Source organism: Paroedura picta, chromosome 9 (assembly GCF_049243985.1).
Source record: "Paroedura picta isolate Pp20150507F chromosome 9, Ppicta_v3.0, whole genome shotgun sequence".
NCBI lineage: Eukaryota > Metazoa > Chordata > Lepidosauria > Squamata > Gekkonidae > Paroedura > Paroedura picta.
In genome coordinates this window covers 1,717,292-1,725,658 of record NC_135377.1, presented here as the reverse complement: position 1 = coordinate 1,725,658, position 8,367 = coordinate 1,717,292, and positions in this window count along the sequence as shown.

Below are 8,367 nucleotides of genomic sequence, written 5' to 3'. Positions count from 1 at the left end.
CCCGTGATGGGCCCATATTCTTCTGGGGAACGCAGAGGCAGAATTGGTCCTGAGACTTTCTGCTTTCTCTCTGTCCTCCGTCCGAGGCTCTCCATCTCCACCCAGATGGGCGGTGAGTCGGGCTGAATTCCAGGTGCAGAAAAGGTCAGCGGGGGTCTGTTGTGGGGAGAGGAAGGGGAGGCGATTGGAAGCTGCTGGGGCTCCTCTGGGCAGTGAAAAGAGGCGGATAAAATCCAACTCTTCTTCTTTCTCAGCCTTATTTATCTCACAGGGTGCCTGTTGCAGGGAAAGGAAATGGAAGGCGACTGTAAAAGCTGCTTTGAGCCTCCTTTGGGTAGTGAAAAGCGGCATATAAGAACCAACTCTTCTTCTGCACAAGTCCCCTGTGTTTGGAAGTGCAGATAGCACACATCCCTCTTAATGCAGCGAGAACTTTAGGACAAAACCAAGCCCCTTGCATTGTGGGTGGAGCAGCATGTGCATTCCACAGATGCTCCGTTTAACGCCAGAGGCTGTGGCTGTGCCAGACATGTGCTGCCAGGTGCCCGTCTGTCCAGCAGGGGGAGCAGGTGCTCGGAGGCCAGCTTAGCTAAAGGAGGGATGGATTCTGGGGGTGAGTCCAGGGGCACCTTTAGGACCTACAAAGTTTTATTCAAGGTATGACCTTCTGACCAGCTTGGTGTAGTGGTTAGGAGTGTGGACTTCTAATCTGGTGGTCTGGGTTTGATTCCCCGCCCTTCCCCCTCATGCAGCCAGCTGGGTGACCTTGGGCTCCCCACGGCACTGCTAATTCCCTTGCAGGCCTGACCTGGATGGATCTCAAAAGCTAAGCAGCATCTGACTTGGTGAGTCCTGGGATGGGAAAACACTGAGGAAGTCCAGGCAAACCACTGTTGTTTGTCTCTTGCCTTGGAAACACTAACGGAGTCAGACTTAGAAACTCACTTTGTGATTCTAGCCGGGCTCTTGAATCTGCCAAATATTCTCATTCTACTTCATTTGTCGGAATCTTCATGATGCTGCTTACTAATTTACTGCTAATTTACTCTCTCCTTATAGATGTAGCCTGGTGATTTCTTTTTCATTGTCTGGAGAAGTGAGCACGCACACACACACCTTAAACAGAACTTTGCTGGTCTGAACAGTGCTGCTGGACCCAAACTTTGTTCTGCTGCTTCAGTCCAACACGGCCACTCACCTGAACTCAAGTCAGCTACGATTTGATGGCACTTTGCACAATGGACAACTAACGGTATTGCCCAGAAGAAGGGAAAAGGATTTTATACCTCGCTTATCTCTACATTAATGAGTGTCAAAGTGGCATACAATTGCCTTCACTTCTTCTCTCCACAACCTTATGGTGAAGAAGAAGAAGAAGAAGAAGAAGAAGAAGAAGAAGAAGAAGAAGAAGAAGAAGAAGAAGAAGAAGAAGAAGAAGAAGAAAGTTGGTTCTTATATGCCACTTTTCTCTACCCGAAGGAGGCTCAAAGCGGCTTACAGTCGCCTTCCCTTTCCTCTCCCCACACCAGACACCCTGTGAGATAGGTAAGGCTGAGAGAGCCCTGAGATTCCTGCTTGGCCAGAATAGCTTTATCAGTGCTGTGACTAGCCCAAATTCAACCAGCTGGCTGCGTGTGGGGGAGGAATGGAGAATCAAACCCGTCTCACCAGGTTAGACGCTGCCGCTCTCTCAGAGAGTTCTGAGAGAACTGTGACTGGCCCGAGGCCACCCAGCAGGCTTCATGTGGAGGGGGAATGTGGAATCCAATATGTTTCTCCAGATTAGAACCCGCTGCTTTTAACAGTACGTCACCCTGGGTGGCCCAGGCTGGCCTGATCTTGCCGGATCTCAGAAGCTAAGCAGGGTCGGCCCTGGTTAGGATTCGGATGGGAGAACAAGGAAGTGAGAGGCAGACAATGTTTAACCCCCCCCTAGCTGTCTCTTGCCTTGAAAGTGTTTCCGTTGCAGCTGTACAGCTTTCCCCCCTCCTCTCCCTTGCAGGAGAGTCGTGCCCCAGCCTGGAAAGGGAAGCTTCATCGGATCTGGGGGCTCTTATATTCCACAGCTTGAAGTTCTGAGATCCAGCCTGGCAAAATTGTTAGAGGCTAAGAGTGGACTGAGAGGAGCTGGGTTCGAATCCTGGTGCTCCAGGACTCAGCCTCTCTTCTCCTGTTCCAGACAGACTAACACGACCATCCCTCTCGATCGAAGATTTGAAGAGCTGTGCCCAAATCAGGACAGCCTCGATCGGGAAGGGTACCCAGCAGCATTGCGCCAACCTCTTCTGAGCTAGAATTAGGACTGCCCATGAATGTGCCCAGCCTGAATTCTGTCTGGTGGGGAGGACCTGGAAGGAGAAGTGTGCGTGTCCATGTGCGTGTGTCCGTGTGTGTGTGTGCATGAGTACACACGTGCAGGGGTTGGAGGAGGAGGAGGAGGAGGAGGAGGTGGCGAGCAGGTTAAAAAATCTTGTTTCTTTACGGCGGCTGCAAATGACACAGTGATTAGGCCCGGAGCGGGGCTGTTTGCTGAATCAGCAGTGTGCTTGAAAGAGATAAAAGGGAGAGGCTTGCCCCGCCATGCCAGCCATGCTAATCCCACTACAGCTGTGAAATGAATAGCAGCTGACTTTCTTTGCTATCCTAAATTGTCTCTTTTGGGGGTGGGGGAGTAAAATTTGAGACGGGCGCTGTGAGCCTTGGCTACCCGTCTCAGGCTGGCAGGGCTCCTCCGGGTGCCCCCTCCAGCAAAGGGCTCCTCTCGGAGTTTCTCATGATGGGGCTTCCCGGACCACCACTGTTCGGGCAAGGTACCCCCGTGGCTTGGCAGAGAAAGGGCAGGGGGTGTCACCCAGAAACTCTGCCACAATGGGGGGGATGCCGGAGGATACTTCTTCCTTTTTACTTGGCAGGAATATTATTCTCTCCACCAGGCTGAACTAAGATCAGAATTGTGACCACCGCCGCTATATGTTATATGTAACTTTTGTTGATTTTAATTGGGGTTTTTATGGGGATTTTATTGTGTTTTAACTATTTATGTTGTAAACTGCCCTGAGACCTATTTGGGGAAGGGTGGTCTAAAAATTAAATAATAACAACAACAACAACAACAACCCTGGCTATAGAGTTCCAGCCTGCCAAAGAGATTGCTTATTTAATTTTAGTTACTTCCCCTTTCTCCACAACTGGGACCGACCCAAGGAGACTTACTCCATTTCCCTCTGTTCCATTTTATTTCCCATGTCCCAGTCCGGAATGGGTTCGAGTCCAAGTAACTCCACCTGTGAGTCCCTGTTGTTCCCCTGCTCTTTTTGTATTGTGCAGTACTGATTTAAGAAGACAATTGTGGCACCAGTCATAGGAGATTTAAAAAGGCCAAGGCCGATGGACCTTAGGCTTGGTCTGGGGAACGTATTCTTCTTTCTGTTGTTCAATTGGATCCGATACTCTTTTTTGGAGAACAATTGAAAGATGAACAGATTCCTCTGATCAAGCCTGTTGGCAAAATGCAGAGGAATTGGTGGAATATCTGAATTTTAAATTTTATAACCTGATTTTGCACCATCAGCCTTGGCTTTTAAAAACAAGCATATTAAATGCAACTTTAATGTTTTAATTTAGACCCAAAAGGGCCCAATAATGCTGTATCTCAATATATAACAAACCTTATCAAAATAGGGAAATGCATATAATCATAAAGTTGGAAGGGATCTCCAGGGTCATCTAGTCCAACCCCCTTCACTTTGCAGGACACTCACAATCCTAGCGGGTAGTGACTGTCCTGCAAAGTGCAGGGTTGGACTACATGACCTCGGAAGTCCCTTCCAACTCTATGATTCTATTATTCTAACCCTCTCGCTCATCCCCTGTCACCTGCCACCCCCTTGAGCCTTCACAGAATCAGCCTCTCTGTCAGATGGCTAGCCGGCCTCTGTTTAAAAATCTCCAAAGATGGAGAACCCACCACCTCCCGAGGAAGCCTGTTCCACTGGGAAACCAGTCAGAAACTTCTTCCGGAGGTTTAGATGGAATTTCCTTGGAGTTAATTGGTGGTCTCTCATCCAAACACTAACCCTGCTCCCTGAGCTGAATAGCCTGTCAAATTTCGACAGCTAAGCAGGGCCGCGCCTGGCTAGTATTTGGATGGGAGGCCTCCAAGGATCTGGATGGAGTTCCTCCAAGGAACACTAGGGGGGTCATGACGCAGAGGCAGGCAATGGCAACACAACCTGCAAACACCCTCACCTGGTTACTGCACAGTCCTTGGATCGGCACCGCCCATGCCATACGATAAACAAAATAAATAAATAACCAGCCCTGCTTAGCTTCCAAGATTGGGCTGTATTCTGCTGCCCTCCCTCTTGGGGAAGTTAACTGTATTTAAAACCCATATGCAAAGTATATAAATCTATTTAAAAGCATTTGCAGTTTCAATAAAAATTCCTAACTGAGGGCCATTCCGCACCCGATAAATATAGTGAAATGCTTACCTTATGAAGATGCCATATTTTTAGCGTTTTGCACGATGTCGCCAACCTCCCGTGTCCATCCAGCAAACCTCAAGCAATGTCCGCCATTTTATAATGGTAGTTGGAGAATCGCAACCTATGTAGCATGAGCTACAGGAGAGCAACCAGCAAGCCACATGCTAAAGAAATGTGTGAAGAACCACACTGTTTGGCTGTGTGATTGGCTGTGTGGCTGTGTGGCTTGACTGACAGGTGGAAGAGAGTCGTGTGTAAAGCGCGTTGCTCTCTTCCGCCATTTCAGGCAGGCATGGGGAGTATACGCAGTGCAAGAAGGCAGCAGACGAAAGCAAAATAGCCAGAAGGTGAGGAATGGCCAGAGGCATGATTATCATAACACTATTTTTTTCAATGTGCCGAAATGCCCTGAACACTCTGCCACTACCTCCCAGGAACCGGGGTCAAGATGGTTCAGATATATAAATATATAAGTAGGTAGGCTTGTGTCATCAGGCGCCTGTTTATTGGTGCTATCAAAGACGAAGACAAGGTCTGGATTTCAGTTTTAATTTTTGAGTTCAGGGTGGCTTGGTTGTATTCAAGAAAAGCGAGAGAGGGTCACAGCACGCCTGCCCAATCGGTGGCCCCACCCTTGGTCCTCCCTTGTCACTATGATGCCGGGCCATCCTCATTCCAGAATGGTTGTTACCTGGTCCCTCCACTACCTTCAGGGTAGCTGGGGGAGGGGGTTGCTGCAGGTGCTCGGGGCTAGAGAACGGCCTATCCAGGTCAGGGTTCTCCCATTGATTAACCTGTCCATGAAGTCAATGAAAGCTCTCAGCCAGGAATAGATCCCCTCTCTTTTTTGTTTCATTATTTAGTTACTCGATGAATGGACCACTTTACAGTTTAAAGAGAATCCAAAGTGGTTTGCAAAGCAAACGGAGCCCAATAGCTGAGTCAAGGCACCGAAACAAATTGGAAGGTGAAAAATCCAGGGGGCACAGAAGAACACACCACATTACTCAAATGACAAGCCACCAAAGGGCTCGTAAAATAAGAAAGCCAATGCAATGCCGTGGTTAAGAGTGGCAACCCCTAACCTGGAGAGCTGGGTTCGAGACCCCACTCCTCCTTCCCCATGCAGCCAGCTGGGTGACCTTGGGCCACTTAGCTCTCTCAGAGCTCTCCTCAGCCTCTGGCCCCTGCTGGATTCCAAGTTGACGTCTACTAGAAGCAAACCTTGTTCAGTGCAAGAGGCTGATTCTGTGAAGGTTCAAGGGGGTGGCAGGTTGCAGTGGATGAGTGATAGGGCTAGAATCATAGAATCATAGAGTTGGAAGGGACCTTCTGGGTCATCTAGTCCTAACAGGTTGTGAGTGTCCTGGGGGTTGGACTAGATGACCCAGGAGGTCCCTTCCAACTCTTATGATCCCATGATTCTCCTCTGTCCTGGGTGCCAGCAGGGCTTGGGAAGGGCTGGGATCCATTGGAGGAGTGGGGGGTGGGGACTATTGTATCTCCACCCCCGTTATCAATTTCAGAGATGCCTCTATTAACAGGACAATGGGAGAATAAGCACTTTCCTTTATTCATTTACCCACTGTCTGATAATATCATATTGATGATAATTTTCCTTTAATGGGCCATTTGCAGTAATTATGATGCAGTGGGTGAGTAATTGTATCTGACGCCTGATGCCTGGGATGTCACTCGGCCGACTTAATTCCCACCCGGGGAAGAGGGAAGTGCCTGTGAGGATGAGCCTGGCCTCCGCCCCTCAGCCCAAAGGCCCAGCCTTGCTCCGTGGCCCACGTCTTGCTTCAGTTCCTGGCAGACATTTGCTTTCTCCTTTGCTTGGCTCTTCCTTCCATCTGCCCCCACTACCCCCCACCCAGCACCCTGCTTTCCATGTCCCTGTTGCCCCTATCCTTTGAACCTGGTTGACATTTATTTAAAACAAATGCTTCTACTCAATTTATTTCAATGAATGTTTAGCTCACCTTGCTGGGAATCTCATGAGTCATGTAGGATGCCTACACCAGGTAGAAGAAGAAGAAGAAGAAGAAGAAGAAGAAGAAGAGTTGGATCTTATATGCCGCTTTTCCCTACCCAAAGGAGGCTCAAAGCGGCTTACAGTAGCCTTCCCTTCCTCTCCCCACAACAGACACCCTGTGGGGTGGGTGAGGCTGAGAGAGCGCTGATATCACTGCTCGGTCAGAACAGTTTTATCAGTGCCGTGGCGAGCCCAAGGTCACCCAGCTGGTTGCATGTGGGGGAGCCCAGAATCGGACCCGGGGTGCCAGATTAGAAGTCCGCACTCCTAACCACTACCCCAAACTGGTAGGGGGTGGGGTGAAGCCTAAGAGGGCAGGGTTTGAAAAAGTAGAAGAGTTGTTTTTTATACCCCGCTTTTTGCTATCTGAGAGCGTCTCAAAGTGGCTTACATTCGCCTTCCCTTCCGCCTAAATATTTTCTCTGACCAGTGACATCTGACATGATAAACCGAGCCACTGAGAATGATATATTTGTATTTTATTGTTTTCTTGGCTGGAATTAATGTCCCTTAATACATTTTGCCTCTAATAGCACTGAGTGAACCCCCACAGAACCCCCTGGAAGGTACACATTGCTGGAACATTTCTTGGAGGGGGTTGATAAGACATCCCCTTTCCTGTGTCTGGGTGGAGTTCATTAGTTAATCCATTAGCAAAAACAGATGTATTACACACACACAGCCCAAGAAGTAAATAAAATGCCCAGCAACTGGTCACACACACCACACTTTGGCATGAGAAATTCCTGTCTTGCCATGCCCTATCTCTGAAGATGCAAGCCACAGTTACTGGCTTTGACCCACAGCCTTCCATATCTTTAACTAAGATTACATTGAAATTTATATTTCTCAAGGTATGTGATCCATTTCTCAATGTGCTTACTTTAACCTGTAATAGATTCATTTCTAACAGAATGTTTCTTTAACGTTATATAGGTCAGAGCATGTCCCTTGCTCCCTCTGCTAAACTTGCAGAGTGTTTTTTTTTTAAACTGTTATAACCAACATAAAAGGACTGTAAGTAGATTAAATATGCTTGTTGTTCTAAAGGACTACACATATGTTAAATATTTGTTAATTAGTTTATTTTTTAAATTCAGACTTGTCACTAAAGAAAATTATTTTGTGAAAGCATTTAATGAACCAGGGAATGTTCTGACAAGTCTTCCACCTGTAAACAAAGTTGGAAAGGCAAGAAGACACTCACATGGTGCAGCTATGTGGTTCAGTTTATTCTAATACTGTCTAATGTGGAGAAACTGGGGCATGTCCAGAGGAGGGCGCAGGGGTAGTCAAACTGTGGCCCTCCAGATGTCCATGGACTACAATTCCCAGGGGCCTCTGCCAGAGAACGCTGGCAGGGGCTCCTGGGAATTGTAGTCCATGGACATCTGGAGGGCTGCAGTTTGACTACCCCTGGCTATGAGCAACAGAAGGAAAAAGAATTAAGAGATGTCTACCAGACTGGCATACCTATGCCTTTCCAGGGTACACAAAGCCATGGAAGCCACCGGGATAGAAAGAGAGATTCTCTTCCAACCCACCTTCCTGTTGATTGGCTGGCTGCTTGGCCAGATCCGGCCCACATGGGGAGAGGCAGGCAATGAATGAGTGAAAGGCATTTGTTATTTTCCCTCTCCCTTTGTGTGAGCAATGTAACAAATACACCTGGGTGGGGAAATCCTCAAGAGATTTGGGGGTGGAACTTGAGGGGGTTAGGAAGGGACCGCAGGAGGGCACAGGGCATTGAATTCAACCACAAAACCTCCAGTTTAATCTTTGACTCTGGGGTTTCTTGACAGCCTTGGAAGGGTTTCCCAAATGGGTGGGAGTTACTTAATT